Source organism: Aedes aegypti, chromosome 3 (assembly GCF_002204515.2).
Source record: "Aedes aegypti strain LVP_AGWG chromosome 3, AaegL5.0 Primary Assembly, whole genome shotgun sequence".
Lineage (NCBI taxonomy): Eukaryota > Metazoa > Arthropoda > Insecta > Diptera > Culicidae > Aedes > Aedes aegypti.
Window position 1 is genome coordinate 137,675,254 of NC_035109.1, and position 21,176 is coordinate 137,696,429.

General features: G+C 33.8%; 1 protein-coding gene across 8 annotated transcripts in view; it reads left to right on the forward strand.

Moving 5' to 3' along the window:
* Nucleotides 1–21,176, forward strand: part of LOC5567273 — a 211,876-nt gene that overhangs the window by 52,720 nt on the left and 137,980 nt on the right. Inside the window, exon 1 of one of the 8 annotated variants that reach the window (XM_021851844.1) lies at nucleotides 6,630–7,316. The exons of the other annotated variants lie outside the window; for them this stretch is intronic. The gene's annotated coding sequence lies outside the window, so the exon portion shown is untranslated. Of the gene's footprint in view, nucleotides 1–6,629; nucleotides 7,317–21,176 lie in introns of those variants that run through there. 8 annotated transcript variants of the gene reach the window in all.

The window sequence follows — 21,176 nt, forward strand, 5'->3', positions numbered from 1 at the left end:
CGTTGTATGCGGAGCAGATTCAAAACGTTGTTGGTGGAGGTATTCAAATCTTATTTCACAATAAAGGCCATATAAAGTTGAAAAAATGACTAAACCACTATTTTTTCATCAAAATCGTTATAGGAGGTTCATTGGCGTAGCTAGGATTTTTTTCTGGAGGGGGCCTAGGGGGGGCCTAGAAAATACTTGTTTCACAGAAGTAATGTCGGTCATAGAGTTTTCAATCCCGGGAAAAATTCCTGGGAAATGAAATTTCCCGGGATTCCCGTTTCCTGGGAAATGATTTTCATTTCCCGGGAAGCTCTGTTTCAAGCAAGAATTGAGCATCTATATTCAAGTACACTATCGCACAATTTACTTTTCATATCATACCAACAAATGTCATTACTAGATTACTAATTATATTTTGATGTTTATTGGTGTTTTTTCGTAATCGAATAGTTATTAATTAACGACGATATGTTTTTCCAAGAAAGTTCATATGCAATACATTATGAAGGAACATTCGAGAGATTTATTCAACGATTTGAGTAGGTTTATAGACATTTTCTGATTTCTTTATTTTTGTTGCTTTCTATACGAGCTCGGACCTTGTTGATCCATCTCGCTGACGGTTTCTATTAAATGTAACAGTCACAATGTTTAACGAAAAACTCTAGTTGGTTTTTATTATAGTGTTCGAAATGATTGATTAAGTGGTCTATTTTATTAGTCGAGTCGATCAAAAACGACTCGACTGGAGTCACTGTCGACCAAAAAATTCGCTCGACACGACTCTGTCACTCGAATTATTCGGAAGTTGTCCACTCTATGTGACAGGATTAATATGATAGTCGATGGATGACTTCTGAAATATGCATGCCTTCTGTGTTCGACAGTTACTGCAGACGAGTTACATAAAATGGTTCGATTTACAAAGTAGATCCTAAATGTTGGCAATTTATTTGAATTAAGGATAATTTGTCTAGCATGACCTGATGAAGGCTTCCACTATCAAAAAACGAAGCCAAGAGATATTTTTGGAGAAACATAAATAAATTACTCTCAAATAAGAGAGACAATCGTGCCAATTTACTGTTCTAAAATATAATATACATTAAATATAAAAAAATTCGAAGAACTCCATGAAATTAGCTTAATTTACAGGTTTTTAAGGATTTCCCGGGATCCCGGAAATTCTCGGGAAATGACAATTTACAACGAATGTCTTTTGTGGTACTTCCACGAACTATTCAGGTATTCAACCAATTCCTTCTTGGAGAAGAAATTGCTTCCTCAATTATTTTCGTACTTTTTAGTGCTTTCTCCAAGAATTCCTTTACTGGTTTCCACTGAGCTCATCCTGGGATTCTCACGAAAAATCATTCCTAGAACTTATTGATCACCAGAAAATAAGCTAAAAAATAAAAAAAAGCACTTGAAGAATTTCTCCAGAAAATGCATTATAAAATCTTTTAATAAATTCTCCTGGAAGGCCCTCTACATACTCATTACATATAAATTCCAATTGTTAATTAAAAGTATCCTCCAGTTGTCCATTAAAAATTTGATTAGGATGTTCAGGAATAACTGAGAATTTCATCAAAAAATAGTTCGAAAAATTCTATAACTCTCACTAAAAATGTCTTCAAGATCAACAAACAAGGATTCATTCCACGAATTCTTCAGATAGTTCATCAACAGTTATTCCCACTTTGCTTTCGAAGTTCTTCCTAAATGTCTCTGCAGGATTAATAAAAAAACCGCAGTAAAAATTATTCGGACTTCCTGGAAAACAATCAAATGATTATTCCAGGTGTTGCTCTAAGAATTCCTCGTAATATTTCACAAGAATTTCATGAGCAATTGTAAAAAAAAGTGGAGAAAATTTTATTCATGATTTTTTAGAGAAGTTCTCCGTATTTGTATCTGCATTATTTTCACAGATATTTTTTAGAGTCCCTAAGATTCTTCCAAAAAATTCACCAGAGATTCATCTGAACGTATTGCAGACATTTTTTTTTGTTTAAACCGCACTAACGATGCTTTTCGGAATTTTTGAAGAAATTTTTCATCAGATTTACTAATATTTTGCAATTTAATCTTGAACTTTTTAAAAATTTCTCTAGAAATTCCATCCATGCAGGTTCTAGAATTAACTCTTATTTTTTTTGGTAATGGTAATCTCAGGATTTTTCCATGAATAAAATTTAAAAAATATCAATTCTCAATTGTTTGGTTCAAAAACAACTCCGGGAATATCACAATATTTTTAGGGATTGCTCTACATATTCCCCTACAAATCACTTCATATCAGATTTCTAGAGAAACACATACAAAAAAAGGTTCGAAAATACTTTGTTGGTAATCTTTTGAATAAACATTATTCGGAAAAAATACAGAATTCCTGTCGTAAAATTCAATAATTGACAATGTACCTCATAGAATAGTTAAGTGGTCCTTGTAGGATTTACTACAAAAAATCTTGTTTTTTTCTTCGTCTCTTATAATAGAAAATTATTGGTGTATTTACTGAAAGCATTTGTAATTTAAATCTTAGATAAAATTTTGTATCAACTCCGAAGTTTTATGATACTCTGGTGAACATATTGATTAAATGTAGATTTTTTCCTACGTTCAGAATTTCAAAACAAACTTTTTTGAAGGGTCTATTATTCTGTAATACTGTAAGAGTTTAACGCGAAAACATTACCAGTATGTTTTTAGATCATAACCGTACGTATAAAAACTCAAAACTCCTATAATTCACCTTTTTTTATATTATTTAAAATATTGCATTGTTTTTTTTTGAGTATGGACAGATTTTTGTACGAAGTTCCTCAACGCGTCATGCGAAGGAAGGAGAATCAAAAGCAGGTTGAAAGTTTGAAGCAGGTAAAGCGATAGATGGTTAATGGTAAAATGAAAGTCAAGTGATTATTTATCTTATTTCTAGAGGTAAATTACAGGATAGTTAAAACCTCTCTAATTAATTTTCAAATAAAATAAATTTCTCAAGAAGTTGCATCAGAATCTTCTTTAGAAATTATTCTGAAAAATATCCTTCCTTGACTGCGAGCCTATAGAAATTCCGCCCTAGTGGATTCTGCTAATAATTGATAATATTATTTCCAAAGAAGTGTTTTAAGGAAGATCAATACAAATTTCTTTACTCTTCTACTTCTCAGTTATTTTGCTACATATTTCTCTACAGATTCCTGAACCGCTATGGTAATTTCGGAAGCAAAACTTTTTCTGGGATTTTCAACAAATTTCCTCTGAAGAATTCGCAGGCAAGCGACATATAAAAACCTTTTTTTTCAATTCTAGATTAATCCGAGGATTTGAAGAGAAATTTCTCGAAAAAGAAAACAAAGAAAATTGTTTGACGCATTTTTTATGTATTTTGGAAATACTTGTTAAGGAATTTTATGAATTTATGGAAAAATTTGTAATACAATTTATAGAAAAATATTTGAAGGGATTCACAAAAGAATTTTTAGTAGAACAATCAGCAAAATATCTCAGTATTAGATTTGACAGAATCAACTTTTTGAGGAATTATGAGAAAAAAACTGAACTTGTGAAAGATTTAGTAACATTTTTTTAGGTAAATCCGGGAACATATTCCGAAATCAATTTGCTAATGAAAAATAGACAAACAACCCGAGGAGGAAAGAATAACTCGCAATAACTTATGCATACCATATTTTGGTATCATACCATAATTCGGTATTGTTCAGTTTTCAATTCCTCGTTTTGGTATTATAAAGGTATTTAAAAAAAAAAGTTTCAATCAATTAAAAATAAGTACTTCATTTTGGTATTAGAAAAGTATTGAGGACTGCTGGAGGTGAACTATTATTGAAAATCAATCACTCAAGTATTATTTAGGTATTACTATACCTGATCGCATTATCAGCTTACATTTGTAGAATATGCAGAAGGTATTATTTGAGGTATTTTACTTCTTATGCAGGGCTCATTCATACCTCATTCAGGTTGTAAGTATTGAAAATTATCTGGTATGGAATAACTCCATTTTGTTATTCAGTAGTTATTTTCTTCTGCTCGGTAAGGAATGAATGTCAACAAGGAGGAATTCACTATGAAAATATGAACAAGTCCCACAATATTATTTGATTTATTTACAAGACATTTTCAAAAGTTCTGAAGCCAACCTTCAATATTCTTTGAAGGATTTGATTATACTAAAATTCTGTAAAGAATATCGAAGTTATTTAAAAAATTCTACAAATATGTTGGAAATTAATTAAATTAAAATTTATGAAGTAATGAGTTTTTTCGGAAAAACATAGTTTAAGCGATAATTGTGTTACATTTTTTCACGTCAACGTCGCTTACGCCAAAATTCCATGAAAGTTATATCTTAATTTTCAACAAAAATTTCCGCTATGTATTGTCTTAGAAATTCCTTTAGAAATTCTGTCTATATTTTTCATTTTTTTTTCGGACACTATACGAGTTGGAGTTAATGTATGGATTTCTTTAGTGAATTCTCAATACCGGACACCTCGAGGAGGGTATCCTCCAAAAACAAAATAAATCAGAATGCAGGGAACATGCTGCTTTATGCTGAAACAGTATTAATTTGATTTGGAACGAATTTTGGGAATCGAATTTCCAGGATATTGACGCTTTTATTGTCGAAAAATTGCGCTTATCGCATACAACAAAAAGTTATTTCTAACAGTAGCCATTCGACCGACAGCAACGGTTAAGCTATCGGTTATTGCGCGACTCACCGAAGTCATAACCACCACGCTGCTGCTATGTGAGACAAGCAAGGTTTCCTCACTTCAGTTGTTCAACATAAGAAAACGTAACTTTTGAAGAGATTTTTGTCAATAACCATGACTCTTGTTATTGACAAAAATCTCTTCAGTAGTTACATTGATTCAGAAGATTCTGCTACGTGTTAATTTGTTGAGTTTTTTATTATCATCAAAAATTATAGGGGGGCCTGAATGATTCTGGAGGGGGCCAGGCCCCCCTGCCCCCCCTGTTCCTACGCCAATGAGGAGGTTTGACTGTGCTGTCCAAACCATTCCATATTTGTTCAGAAACTAAATATGAAGTAGTTAAATCACGAAATAAGAATAAATCCAATATTACCCAATAATTTCAAGCCTTTTATACTAAAGCACAGTAATAGGAACCATAAATATGAAAAAGGGTCCATTCACCGTGCATTTGTGTTTCGCCTGAAGCACAATAAAAAAATCTTATTTGCATATAATCTCATGGTTCATACGATGAAATACGTCCTAGGGATGGTACACAAATTATGTCACGCTAAATTTCGACTTTTTTGACCCCCCCCTTTGTCACGTTTTTTGTATGAGTCCTTCGATAATTTTGTAAGGCTTGTCACGCTTGGCTTGACCCCCTCACCCCCCTTGGAGCGTGACGTAATTTGTGCATGACCCCCTACTAGAAGTATCTATAGCGAACACTTGTTAAAGTTAGGAAAAAAATGATACTCTAACGTACAACAAAAATTGAATTTTTGGTGTTTCTACTAAGAGTGCTAAAAATCCCATTGTTAAACAGAGTTCACATGAATTTGACTACATAAACTAGGTTTTTCATTTTCGTGTGACAAGAACTTCTTCATTACATCAGTTTTATCTTATTTTGCTGACAAAAGCATTATTTGTGAAAATTGTATGAATATTCAGTAGGAATTTGTATACGTGCACGGTGAATGAAGGCCACACGGTGACTGGTGACTTAACCAGATCGCACTCGATTATCTGGAGACTCGATTATTCGGCGACTGCTCAAAAAAATTGTTTTCTTCTCAAGACCCTTAATGTTCTTAGAAATAATTTCTGGCTACGCCACTGCATAAAAGAAATAACGAAAAGAGATAATATTTAAGTTATTTTTTCGCAGATTTTAATTTTACTTTTAGTAATTCGATTATCCGGATTGAAAAAAATCGATACTCCGGATAATGGAATCCGACCTGTATTTGAAACGAATAGCCCTTCCAAACATCTAATTGAATGTGCCAGCTGGTAAAGCAACCGATTGAGTTGAAATTTCGAGAGAGCTTTTATCTTACCTTAAGGCTCAAATATCTAGCGGGTGCCCCGGTTGAGTTTAACAACTTTGTTTTGTTTAACCCCTCTACCGGCAGCTTCAGTTTTTACCGCAAAATTCAAAATCAAATCGTTATAACTTTTTTGTTTTACAATATTTTTGCACCGTTTTTTCACAAGTTCTCAAAAAACTCTTCTAGTTTTAGGATCTGTGTCGATGTTGATCATTGGTCATCTGGTTTTGAAGATATTCCAAAATTCCTTGGGGGACCGACATTTTCCATATAAAATGTCTTTGGCGGCCATTTTGTTTTTGGTCAATTTGAAAAAATGGTGCTAAAATATTGAAAAACAAAAAAGTTATAACGATTTGAATATTTATTTTGCGGAAAAAATGAAGCTGCCGGTAGAGGGGTTAAGGGCCGGACTAATATTGGAGCTTGTATTACTTTTAGGGTGATATTTGTTTATTTCAGATGTGCTTGGAATTTTGTCACGAAACTCTGATTTCTGGCCCATAGTGCAGTCAGTGTGCGCGCGCTGATTCTACTCAGTTACCGGCGCTCGCTGCATGTTGGGAAGTGGCTAGTCTCAACCGAGAAGCCTATCGACGCAGTTCGGTTCGGGCGCACTTGTTGTGGTCATCAACGTCGCCATCGGTCGGTGCTGCTCGCAACTGCAGAACAAAGAACGTGCGGGCCCTTTTCTTCGCGAGAATCGTCACTTGGACGGACAGTGCTTAGTCGTACTGCTTAATCCAGATCTTCCGGTTCCCGATGACTACGCCGACCGCTTGGCTCTGTCTATGACTAGGTTCTTTTGTACCCGGCGCGCGCTCGGTTTTGCGATTGTGATTCTGCGGTTTGCGGTGATCTTGTGAGGATAGAGTTGTCAGAACGATCAAATGCGTTCGTTGGCTTAGCCACGCGATTTAAGTTATGGTTATTGAAAGGTGCATTACCGAATAATTATTGGTTCGTGGAGGTATCGGGATTGTGCAAAGAAGAACGGTCCTGACAAGCAAGTTCTGTTTTTATAGCAAGTGATATTATTAGAATTCTCCAGGAGCCCTAAGAAGTGTGATTCAGTGTAACAGTGCGACGGTGGCAGAACAACGTGTTCAGTTGATTCAAATTCAATCGTGTGTAAATTCTGCGCATATCAGTCGAACGCCTTATCAAGAAAATTGATAGTTGGTACGAAATTGGGACTAACAAAATATTTTGCTCGTGTAAACGTGGTGGACCTGAAGATGTGGGATTCCAATGTGTAAGTAACATTGTCTTTTAGTCATTCGATTGGATTGATTGATGTGGATTGATTTCATCGATTGGGATTTAGTTGAAGAACGAACATTGAAGAAGAAGTATTGCGATGTTCAATACAACCCACAGTTGAATAAGATTTATTTCTGGGATGTAGTATCCATTGCTGTAATTACGGATTACACATTCGGATAGATTAGTAGTGAATGATTTATTTTTCAAATTTCCGCTGATTTATTAGTGGAAATGGTGGAAAAAAATTACAGAGGCGGTATAATGACGGTGTTCCGTGCCTTTTACCGAGAAAAACGAGTTTTAAGGCCGCACGGGACGTCATCATAATCACCCTATCCATTTGAAGAAGCAAATCTCAAGAACCACTCCATATATCGATGCGAAAAATATATCACTATGATTCTGTATATGTAGTGCACAACCCAATACATTTTCAGCTTCATCGGTTCACTAAAACTTGATATTTGCTCCCACAAAGGTTTGATGATAATTATTAGAGTGAGACAAAAGATAGGGATAATAACACGGTCTTCCGTGTCACCCTAATGAAGGTGAATATCGTTATGATATGATGTCAAATCCAATATCTTTAGATTTCTTTTGAATGGGTTATAGGCTGACCATACGTACCGTATTTCACGGGACAGTACCGTTTTCACCACTTTGACGAGCTGTCCCGTCGTTTAATTGAAAATGCTTAAATTGTCCCGTATTTTCGGAAATGAGGATATTTCCCACAATATAATAACACAGCAGTAAGCTAAACAGTTTCAAATTATTTTTGCGAGTTTTTATCATATTCATCAACTATTCTTGTGGTTTACAGTTTCTCTGACCGAGTAAAACTTGATTTGTAGTCAACAAATTCCTTGATTAATGTTTTACTTTTTTAATGCTCTAGTGAAGAACTTACCAATTAAGTCAAAATAAGTACCGTAATCCGGGGGCAAATTGATCACTGGGGTGAATTTGATCAGGTTGGTAGCAAATTGCATTTCCTTTCAAGGATGCTTAATACTCCGTTGCCATCACAGACATTCCATATTTTCTAGTTTATAGATGTTCAATTATGGTGTTAAACTATTTCATTTTCATTTAGGTCAGTTTTGCATAGACATATTCACAGTTTTTGAAGGTGTTAGCAATACTGTTGGAAATATCGGCACTAAACAATCCGCTGGTGCTAAGCCTGCATGTAATCTTTGAGTGTTGAAAATGTTGTGTTAGCTTCAATGTGAACTACTGAACTCATTTTTGAAATCGTTCAGCATAACAAAAATAGTTTTTTGCTCGTAAAACCGCTTTTTGTTGCATAAAGTGCTTATTTCAAGGGAAATTGCATACATTTAGGCGTATTATGCAGATTTACAAAGTTTAATTTTGCAATAAAATGATGATATACACAAGTTGTAGCAATTTTGACATCATTTTCAGATTCAGGAGACCCAAATTTAGAAGATAGGGAAATTTTACTTTCTAAAATATGCTTTATTATAAAGTGATCAATTTCGCCCCAATGTGCCATTTTCAATTTTTTGATTTAAAACTAATTTTATGGAATATTAAATTTTATTTCATGAAAAATCGATTACATAAACTGATAGAGATCAATGAGGTACTGATTTTACCGAAAAAAATTGACATTTTTTTAATTCCAAAAGAAATTATGACGGAAAGTTGTGAAAAAGTGAACAATTTGCCCCCGGATTACGGTATTAATAATACTTCGAAAACTATTTCACTCTCACATCAATGCAAATTTTTTACTAATTTTCCAATACATGGATCTTATTTGATCAGTTTTCATATACCTAAGACCTAAAATAAACAAAATACTAAGAAATAAATTTGAAATATTTTAATGAAAATTGTAAATATTCTGAAATCTGGCCTAAATTCAAGGCTGACTTCTAAAACTTTGGAAAATTTATGTTTTACGTAAGTCCAGCGATGAAATCTATTTTCAATCTTCATCCAATTTTTCCACTTCTCACGATCACAAGCTTTTACTATAAACATATAGTAGAGAAGCTTCAACTGCTGTAGGTTTTCCATTTTTGCTATCACATCGATTTTTTTGGTTTTTGTGTTCAGTTTGGATTACTAAGATCCCAGTAATATTACAGTGGAATTTTGGGATTTTAAAAATTATTGTGAGATTTATAACACTTTCTTGGATATCTATCTATATAAGTTAAAATGGAATGGTGTTTTTAAATCACGAGTTAGCTTGAGAACTAGTCATTAGATTTGCGTAATATTTCCACTGTTGCATTTGTCCAGGATTCCGACGTGTTCGTGCGTAGAAGAAGTTTATGAAAGTCTAAAGAATGGTCATCATTTTGTATGGAAAATTGAATGCCAATTTTGAAAATCTACTTGATGAGAAGACTAAGTTTGTTGGGACCACTAATCAACATTATATTTGGAAATTAAGGTTGTATTCTCGATTTTATGATAGGATTATTGCAATTCTAATAATATCTCTGGATTTTTTCCAGGAATGAATATTATACAACAGTGGCTGGATACTTAAGAAATTCAAAGATAGTTTGTGGAATTTGGATACAAATTTCAAGATTTCAATCAGATTTTTGGGTTTGTTGAAGTAAAAGAAGCTTGCATTTATGGGATTCCAAATCCCAGAACTCCTATGGGAGAGTCTTTGGGATTACTTTTACAAATTCCGAAGATTGCTGCAGATATTCAAAGGCTCATTCAAGAATCCCAAAAGATCCGTTTGGTTTGTCCAAGGTTCCACCGAAATCCAAAGATTTAGGAAGATTGACATCGAAATTAGTTTGCATAACTTGCAACGAATTGCGATGTTGAACACGAAGTTGTCTGAACCAGCCTGGATTAACTTTTCATTTTTGTTTAAAATTAACTAAAGGTTTGTAATTAGGATTCGGAAATCAATTTCAAAATAGTTCCAGAGCTAAAAAATCTCAACACCCTCAAAAAACCAGCTTTAACTCATGATTGATTACCATAACAAGAGCATTAAATAATTTTACTAACATCAAATTTTTTTTTTGTAAGTTTCAAATAGCTTAAAGTTGTAATAAATTTTCCTAAAACTTTCAGAAAGATCACTGTTTTCGCCTTGTTAAAAATTGTCCCGTTTTTGTTCCTCGTTTGTCCCGTTTTTATCCTTTATGGTTATGGTCAGCCTAATGGGTTACAATCTGGATATATTTTCGGAAAGACAATTTTCCAAAAATTTTTGTTTTGCTCACGTTTTTTCATGACACGTTTTTTCATGACACATTTTTCACATAGTGCAGGTAAAATGAACATTTGCATTGAGTTCTGCTAACGATAAAATTATGTGAAAATTTAGCCATTTCAGACTAAAGAATTCGAGTCGCTCGCTGTTATCTATAGCAGCGATGTTGTGCGATAGAACTAAACAAATTCATCGTTTTTCTATCAAAAACAAGATGATATGCTTAAGGTGTTCATTTTACCACCCGTTCCCCTGACATTGTGCACAGTAATATTATATTTTCATAGTTGTATGAAAAATCCTTCTAATTCTTTCAAATATTCTGTTGAGATTTTCCCATTTTATTTGTTTTTGCTGGAGATTCATATAGAGATTGTATGATAGATTTCTAACCCGTAACGCGGGTGGAACTCCTTATCGATGTGCTTCACGGGGTAAGATCTACCATATTGTACTCTTGTTTTAGCTGTTCTTTTTAATATTGTTAGTATTTGTCGGAAGAGTATAAGAGAGTAACAAGCCACCGAGACCCACATATTTGTCCTAAACGATGAAAAGGTTGAAGCGGAAAAATGACTCAACCAGCATCTGAGGCTGGTTTCAATTCATGAGACAAGTCCTTTTCAAGTTAAAGTGCTTTTTGTTGATATGTAGGAGGAAAGCGATTCCGATTAATAGAGTACCAGACCTCCTACCTTCCATAATAAAAGCAATAATTTGATACGCTAGAGTACTGATGCAGTACTGATGCAGCCGAATCTGATTAAGGGGTGCACTCCTAAGAGTTTAATGGTGACAAACAAAGACAGAAGCTGCGATCCCCTTTGAAGTTCTACAAACCGTGGGCCTCTAAAAATGAATGTTTACAAAATCAAATTTTATGTAAAGATATCATAATGAGTCAACAGATTTCCTCTCTTGGTAGGCATATCCAAAAGTCACGTCTGTAAGTCACCACAGATAATACAAGAATTTACATGTGAGTCTTTGAAAACGTTTCGAAATCCCACTAAGAATCTATCCAGGAGTCTACAAAACATCTCTCAAAATCTTATAGAAGCTTTTAATCATATTTAGATAGGTGTGTTTAGACTCCTGGCATCTTATTTAGGATTCTACCAAAATCAAACAAACATCATGCATACACTCAGGCAAATGGACTATCGATAAACATAGGAACCCCTTATGAAAATTCGCCACAGAAATCGGATTGAAATTTATAAATTTGCTTTATGAAACCAGAATTTGAAAACAAAAAACGTTTTTGCGGCAACCTGGAACCTTGCGATCGATAGGCCCGAGCGAACACCACGCGCCTATCGACGCCTTGATGTGGAGTGATGCTAAAACGATACATAAAGCTTTCGTATTGCAATAATCGTTCCACCTTTCATAAGGCAAAATGTATGAAATTCGATAGTCCAGTTCGCTGCGTGTAAGGTCATTGGGATGATTCCAACTCCCGCCAGTATTTGATCAAAGATATTTAAAGGAGTTCATTAAATATTCCCTACTAAAGGATCATCAAAGGTGTAAGTTATGAGAGACTTCCCCTAGGATTTACCCAGAATATTCAAAGTTCGCCAAGAAATTTCTCTTAAAATTAGTAGGATGTTCACCAAACATCACTTATGTAAGCGATACATTGAACAGTTTAAGAATTTTGTCAATGGGTTTTTATTGGCCGACCAACTGTCATCGGAAGCATTCGTTGAGTTAGGCACTCTTGGAAACCTTGTCAGATATCCTTCAAGTTATTTTTTCAAGAATCATTACCATTAGAAATATTTTTTTCAGTATTCGTGTAGTTAGAGTAAGTTATAAAAGAGTTCTTCTACTTTTATCTTCTTCTTCTTCTTGGCATTAGGTTTTCACTGGGACAGAGCCTGCTTCTCAGCTTAGTTTTCAATGAGCACTTCCACAGTTATTATCTAAGAGCTTTCTTTGCCAAAGTAGCCATTTTTCGCATTCGTATATTGTGTGCCAGGTATGATAATACTTAATGCCCAGGAGTGTCAAGGAAATTTCCATTACGAAAAGATGCTGGACCGACCGGGAATCGAACCCAGATACCTTCGGCATGGCTTTGCTTTGTAGCCGCGGACTCTAACCAATCCACAGTGGGACGGATTGAGGTTTTAGGAGGAAAGATGGAACTAACGCCTTCAATTGCGATTTTACGTAAAAATGATGTTCTACAAAGTTGTTTCTAATATAAAAACAATTTTTTTGGTCGGAACGAAAATTAGGGTGGCCCTATGTTAAAAAAGATAACCATCAAAACGTTTTTAATTTACGGAATATTGATGTAGTTTGTTCTACAAAGTTGAAGATCGAAAAATTTCAAGCTGATTTGATAAAAAAAGTTTTTTCCCAGCTCAAAAATTGACCGTTTTAGAGCATTTTTCGCTATTGATGTAGGGTGGCCCATCAACAATTGTTTTTTTTGTGTTTAATTTGTATTATTTCAAGTTTCTTAGTAAAATTGTCTTCCCATTACTTTCAAGACAAATTGCAACGCAAACATAAAAGATATAGCTAATGGAAACAAATAGATACAAGAGTCTTTTCGTAATAAAAATTTAATTTACTTCCTTGGACATAAAGTATCATCGATACTAATACATACGATATACGAATACAAAATGAAAAATATGGCAAAGAAAGCTCTCAGTTAATAACTGTGGAAGTGCTCCTAACAACAATAACCTGAGAAGTATGATCTGTTCCAGTAGGGAAACGAAGCCAAAAAAAAAAAGAATATTGATACAATTTTTTTCTGATGAAAAGTTAAAGACTTTTTGATAACCAAAAAAAAACATGTTTATATGTTTGTATAGTTGGGAAAACAAAATGAATTGTGTTGACATGATGATAGTGGTTGTCAGCTTAAAAATATGAATAATCGTATTATACTTCGGCGGATCTGTTTGCTAATGATATGACTGGTTCATATATTGATAACCGTTACTAACAGATTTTTGAAGGTACTCCCAAATTTACTATAATATTCAATTTTCAGGCATGGCTATCTCTAAATTATAGCATTAATTAATCAAAACATCCAAACATGATCAAACAATGCATATAGTTATTCTTCTTAATCTAGCCTTGAAAGTCAGCGTCATAATCAGAAATCGTACTCTAGTAATATACCGTTCCAGATACGATATATCTCCTACGGTGGACAAATTACTAGTAATTTGTCGGTGGACAAATTACTAGTAATTGAGCATTCGTTACTTCCAATCAGAATGTTTCCCAAAGAGCCCGGCAAATCCCAGAACAGAAGTATTCGGAAGTTTGGGATGAGCCATGTCAGGAAATTCAACCGTGGGGTAAATTTAGAAGATATTTTCAAAAAACATTTCTCCTTATTTATATTGCTGAGCTCCTTTGACTCTTTTCGGAAGAATATGAGAATTTGAAATAAGTTAGTTTTTTATTCCGATTTTAAGCCGAAAGATAATAATTGTCATGCAAAAAAAAAATAAAATCTTTTTTTTGCCCCAACTACATTTACATGTAAAAAAACGTTTGTTTTTCATGAAAAATGTTTAAAACTATTCACCGACAAAATTGTATAGGCCTTAAAATATACGTCTCAATCGTCTAAAGATGAAGGAATGACAACTTTGATGAGATTTCTAAAATTAAAAAAACAATATAACACAAAAACCTATTTTTGAAGGGCCACCCTATATCAATAGCGAAAAATGCTCTAAAACGGTAAATTTTTGAGCTATGAAAAAACTTTTTTTTATCAAATTAGCATAAAATTCTCCGATCTTCAACTTTGTAGAACAAGCTATGTCAATATTCCTTAAAATAAAAAAGTTTTAATGATTATCTTTTTTTACATAGGGCCACCCTAATTTTCGTTCCGACCAAAAAAATTGTTTTTATATTAGAAACAACTTTGTAGAACATCATTTTTACGTAAAATCGCAATTGAAGGCGTGAGTTCCATCTTTCCTCCTAAAACCCTGTCCCCAAGGTCGAAATACGCGTATGTGTACGCAAACTCCATCGGTTCCAGGTCATTCAACCGAATGCTTTTTGGTCGAATGTCGTTTGGCTGAATACCGTTTAGCCGAAAGGGTCGATTGGCCTGATTGAGCTAATTGACAGAATGTAGTTTTAACGAAAATAAATAAAAGGATTCTCCGACATTACCCGGAAAATCATTACCCGGAATGCAATTAACCGGAAGACCATTACCCGGAAAACCATTTACCGGAAAACCATTACCCGGAAGGATCATTTACCGGAAAATTATATCTCCACTTCTCGACTTTTTTCATTAACGTCCTTTAAACCGTTTTATGGTCATTCATGTCAGTATGTTGACTTAAAAATATTTAAAATGATCACAAAGTATAAAGTTCTTAGTTCAAAATACATAAGTACCAGAGAGTAGTCTAAGATATCTTAATACTGGATCATGTCAATATGCAGCATCTTCATATATTTGCAATTCATAAATGATTCACCCTTCTTTTAAAAATAAGCTGTTCTTTCAACTTATCTTTTCAGCTTGTCTTAATTTGGCTACAACTATGTAACTTTACGTTTAATATTCGACCGTCGATTCTCCAAGCGTCCAAATGTTAATAAATAAGCAATAATTAGAATTTTTAACATTTTTGGCCGAGTGTCAAGTCGCCGAATGCCGTTTCCGCAAACGTCAATCAATCAATTTTAAATCCCCTGTATATTCCTTTTTCTAGAATGACCCATTTAGGATCATCTGATATTCACCCTTCTTTATTTGGTTGGCGGTTCTTTCGAGTTCCACCGATCTCGGCATTTTTGGCCAAATGTTTGTAGTCGAAAATGGCCAAATACCTTATTATTTTGATTGCTTATTGTTCTTTCTTGTTTATTACACTGGCATTGAATTCGAGGTACCGACATTCAGAGTTATGACATTCGGAGAAAAATAGCATAATTAATCAAATTCATAGGAAAAGTAGATCTATTGAGGTTCCAAAGATGGACGTTACAATGGCGAATAGTGTCCCTACTCACAATCACCAAGGCACTCTTAGTTTTCGACTTGATTTTTTAGCTTTCCCCAAACCATAAAGCTGACATGAGAATTGAACTGTTGTATGTTGCTTCCCTTGCAAGATAAGTGTTTTTTCTATATATTGATACAATATCAAAATTTGATTTTGATCTGTTTCAACGTAAAGGAATAAGAAAACCATGATAACTCCAAACATGTTTAAATGCTGAGATGTTTCATTTACTCAATTGAACCTACCTTATTTGTAATGCTTTTTTCGATTTATAGTGATGGTACCTTCCAAGTGGTCTCGGATATAAAAGAAAATTAATAATTCTTTTCATTCTTTCTATCCTCGCCTGTAATATTTAGTTTTATAGCCTAAATTTGAAGACATAGTTTTCCGATCTATATCAGGCGATTCTTTTCTAATTAGGTCGCCAATAAAATTACATTTTCAATCAAATATTGCTATCGTGATATTCGTTCACAGTTTAAATCTTACGTTGCGGCAAAGTGAAGTTATTCAGAAAGATCAAGCTGAGGTTGGTAGAATTGAATACCGCCCGTTTAAAATTATTTCTGAATGACATATTTGACAACGTTTCAGAGTTAGAGTACTTACATACTTGTCAAACTATGAACGAATGCAAAAATGGTCGTTTGACATAGGCTCTCAGTTATTAACTGTAGAAATGCTCCTAGAACAGCTGAGAAGCAGATTTTGTCCCAGTTGAGCCGTAACGCCGGCAAGAAGAGCAACATATTTAGTACATAGCTGTTTGGAGATGTCTTTTGAAATAGTGTTTATGGAAACCGAGGGAGTCGAGAATGTCCATGGTTAGCGTGACATAATTTGTGCTGCGCATCAATGAAAAGGTCGTCGAAAATGGAAGATTGGGCTTCCCAACTAACAATTTTAGCGCTATAAGCCAAGATTATTTGCTTTGTGCTGTATAACAGTTGAATTGAAGCAGCGAACGCAGCAAAAAATGAAAACTGTCAAAAATAGAACAATTAGCGTTAATACAGCTGTAACGCAAACGTTTCGCAGCTACAAATCTTAGCTGAATAAATTTCGTCAGTTATCGCTTTTGCTGCTTTCACTAAGCTGTAACTCAACAACGTAAAAGATAGCAACCTAATGATGTGGAATAAAACTCGCCATCATCAATCCGGCTGCTTCTTTACAATATGATTTATCATGCTGCTAAATATATATTTAAGAAGCGCTTTGTCGTTAGTTATACAGCGAGCATAAAGCAGTATGCTGTAAAACAACAACTTGTGGCGCATCTACTCAGCTTGTTGGATGTAAACATTGCGTTTAACGTTTCGCACCCTTTTACAGCCTGATGAAGTGGTGTAAGCACGGCTATGACATCTTTTACGATCATTATAAAATATTGTGTGAACCGTTTTCGATGTAGAACACAACGGTGTGTTTTCTTTGCTTTTCGATACAGACTGTGGTGGCAACAAGGACAGCGTCGAGACTTGTGGATGCAGAGATCGTGAGTTCGATTCCAAGCGGTGGCAGGTAACGTTGGGAACATTAAATTCAGATACTTATGATATGAATTCCGGAAGCTGTGAAACAGCTTGAAAATAATATTTAATCGATAATACAGCGAAGCTGTATAATAATTATTCAACAGTTGCGAAATGGTTGAGAAAGCGCCTTCCGAAGATGTTACACAGCTACTTGTCGTATAACTGTCGAGATAGAGCAATGATCCGTATGAATAAGAGCTGCCAACACAGCTTAAATGTAGCTGAGTAGATTCGCCAGATTTGTTGGTAAAAGGATCGCATGAAAGCTTTCGTTCGTATGTACAGCGCCTTTACTCAGCATAAAGCCGTATAAAGAAGGCCTAGAGAATGTTTACATTTGCACTAAATGTTAGCTGGGTTTCCGGGTAATGGTGTATTCCGGTGAATGGTACATTCCGGTAAATGTTTTTTTCCGGGTAATGGTACATTCCGGTAAATGGTCTTCCGGTAAATTGCATTCCGGGTGGTCTTCCGTGTAATGGTATAGAATCAAATAAAAGCAGTTAACTAAAGTATGTATATAATCAATTAGTTCCGTAGCCACATAGCAAAAAATGTATGCTCAACTTTTTTGAACCGCGGGCCGAATTCCACAAAAAACATAGCGTGACGGGCCAAAACATTTCAAATTCTTTTGAAAAAAAAAACGAAATGATTGTTTTTAAGCACAATACTAAGAATTCCATAAGAATTCTACTCAGTATTTAATTATGATCTTGTGAAGGAGTTGTATTCAAGACTATGTCAGTTTTTAGTTCAAGAATCGTTGAACATCCTAAACTAAATTTCATATAAGAATCGTGTTAAAGATGTTATAAGAATCGTACTCAGAATTTTCTCAAAATCGCACCCATCAGTGTTGATACACTCACACTCAAATCTCAATCAATACGCTCTCCCGTCAAATTCGCAAATCTTACGCTTGAGATTTTTATGCAAAATCACTCAATCAACTCAAACCGTAAAAAATGATTCAGTCGGATTCAGTAGGCATTGAGAAAATGGGCTGTGAAGTTTCCAAACTCGTTTCCTATTTAGAAATATATATAGAAATATAGACATTACTAGAAATTTTTATATATTTTCATATAATTTTTATTTTGAGTTTTATATTTTTTCTGAAAAGTTGAAATTTTAAGCTTTCATTCCATAAAACATTGGAAATCGGTTGAGCTGTTCAAAAATTAAGATTTTTTTAAAATAAAAAAAAAATACTCCGCTGAGACCTATAGTGTGTGCCGATAAAAATGAGAACAGCAATAGCCCCTTTGTTCCCGAGGCCTTCAAAACACAAAAAAAACGGAAATTTTTTTATTGTTTTTCATTTAAAGAAACATTTTTTTTCATAAAAGGTCAATATCTTTAGCTTTCAATTCATCCACGAAAATTAAAAATCGGTCGAACGGTTTCATAATAAAAAAAAATTGCAAGGTCGCGAATTTTTTGGTCACCCTAATCAAAAAATCCAAAAACAGGTGTTTTCGGATAAGGCATACAATGGCAAATTGTCACGGAATTCGGTGACCCACTAGATCGGTTTGTTCAAAAAATTCCAGATGATTGGATCATGTTCAAATCTAATTGAATTTTTCACAATTTGCTTTTCATTACGATATCTTTACGAGAAAAAAAAATAAAGATGATAAAAAAACAGTTCAGTGCGGAGATCCGTGGTGGGACCGATATGCGATTATTTTTCATTATGGGACAATTGGACTGGCTGTTGTTTTTTTTTCTATTTTTTCTGAACAAATCATATTATCTTATTAGTGCAGCTGAAAGAGTATTGGAAGATATGTTGAAAACTGAACTCAACTCAATTTTGACGAAAATGCAGATGGGACTGACTTGCGATTCACGGCAGTATAGCACCATCTGCAAGTTGTCTAAGCATGCATAGTTCTTTTAAACTGTTGTCAATACCAGTAACCTTAAAATTATAAAGTCAGGAACTTAGACATAAGCCATGGGAATGCTCATGTTTCTATTTTCTTAATTTGTCTGCTGACCGCAGAGTGAAGCTCATGTGTTTTTCGGATAGCAATTGCTTTTTGTCCACAAAAACTAGTTGGATATCTGATGAAAGCAACGGTAGACAATCGTTTGTTCCTTTACCGTTACGAAAATCAAATTAAGTATTTTAAAGCATATTTTTCAATCCAATCGATTTGCTCATTGCTTCAATGACAACTGTCGTTTAAGTTGATTAAATGAAAATTTTTGCAACAAAATTGAAAAAAAAAGAATCAAATAAAAGAATAATAGGGTAGGTGTACCAATTATGGATGCAATATGTCAACAGTATGGATAAAAATTAAATTTTAACCGCGTTTCTAAAACGTAAGCATGACTTGTTGATGTTAATTACTAGTTTGAAGCCTTGCGAAACAGTTGAATTAAACAGTTTTAGTACTAAATTAACTTAAAGCTTCTAAAAATTGGTTTTAAAAAGCGTTGTCTTTGTACCAATTATGGCAATAGCGTTCCTATCATTCGACATAAAAGTGTACCAATTATGGACTATCGAGTATTCCCAAGTAACACAACATGTCTCATATAAATCACAATGACTTCAATATGACTAATGAGAATGTTTTGTTTCATAGCGAAAAAACTGGAATTTATACTTATATATGACTGGAAAAGCGCAGAAGGTGGAGCTTGTGCAACATATTTTTGTTGTCAAAATTATGTATCATATGGGCTTAGGTATACATAATTATGTATTATACTTTGTCCAACAAACCATTAACGCAACAAAATACTGAGAACATTTGGTAGTGGAAATGCATTGGATGGTCGACAATGAAAAATATAATAGTGCAAACATTGACAAGCCTTCATTTTTGATTGCATAACTGTTATTGATTGATAACTGTTATTTAACACTAAATTAATATGCGAATCAAAAATTATGGTGAAATATGCACTTTTACTTCGAAAAAAACAATTCGCCCTTATAAATCGTTCAATATACATCAAGCCAAGTAAATATTTCCAAAAAGGAATCATCACCTTTTGCAAATTAGTTCATTATTTTGTTTTCTACTTATACACTGAATTTTTACTGAACTATTATTACTTTTTTTTCAAAGCTTCAGAACAAAAATCTCATCGTTATGGTAAATATTCAAAATTAAATTCAAAAATAAAAGATGGTCCCCTTAGACACACTGCATGACGAGTGTTTTGGGAAAAGACAAAAATTCATTGCCAATAATTTGCCATTGTTTCACTCAAGGCAGTGAAAAGTTTTCAGGGACAACTAGTGTGATCATAAATTTACGGTGTGATATAAGTTTGATAAATCACTTGACTATGACAGCATAAATGAAAGTTGTAGCATGGAATTTGCTTCTCAAATCTCACGAACCGTTGTTGATTTGTACCTGAAATAAAATAGTCTAATCAGGTTATTACCAAAAACTATTCCGGCAAACTTTATGTTACAATTTTGTGGACGGAAAACTCCTATACCAAATGACTATGAAGTGTTTTCTAAGTATTTATATTTTTTTCCTACAATTTTTCACAAAAACACGTAAGCCCTGCATGAACACAACTGTAAGCGAGTAAGGTAATTCCATTGAACCGTTTTGTACTAAACAGTGGCAAATAACCACCATACTCTATTCATTCATATGAATTGATAAATCGGCATTTAGAGCATACCTTAAAAATAATAATTTACTCAAAACATTTGCTTAAAAGTATTCAGTGAACACCATATGGCGAATTTCTTAGCCGGTAGTGTATCATCCATGCTATCAAAAGTAAATGTCACTTTTGTTGCATTTGTTTTATAGACAACTAGAAAAACTTATATTTGACTGAAAATAAACATAATTTGTTTATTCAGAACATGTTCAAAAAGAATGTATATTATGACATACATGTAACATGAATATGACATATTAAGACTGTTTATTTGTCGTACATGTCTAAACAACCGAAATAAGACATATAACCAAACACATGTTTTGATAAACATAAGAAGACAAATATAAAACATAATATGGTTGAAACATAGTAAACATAATTAGAACATTTTCAGC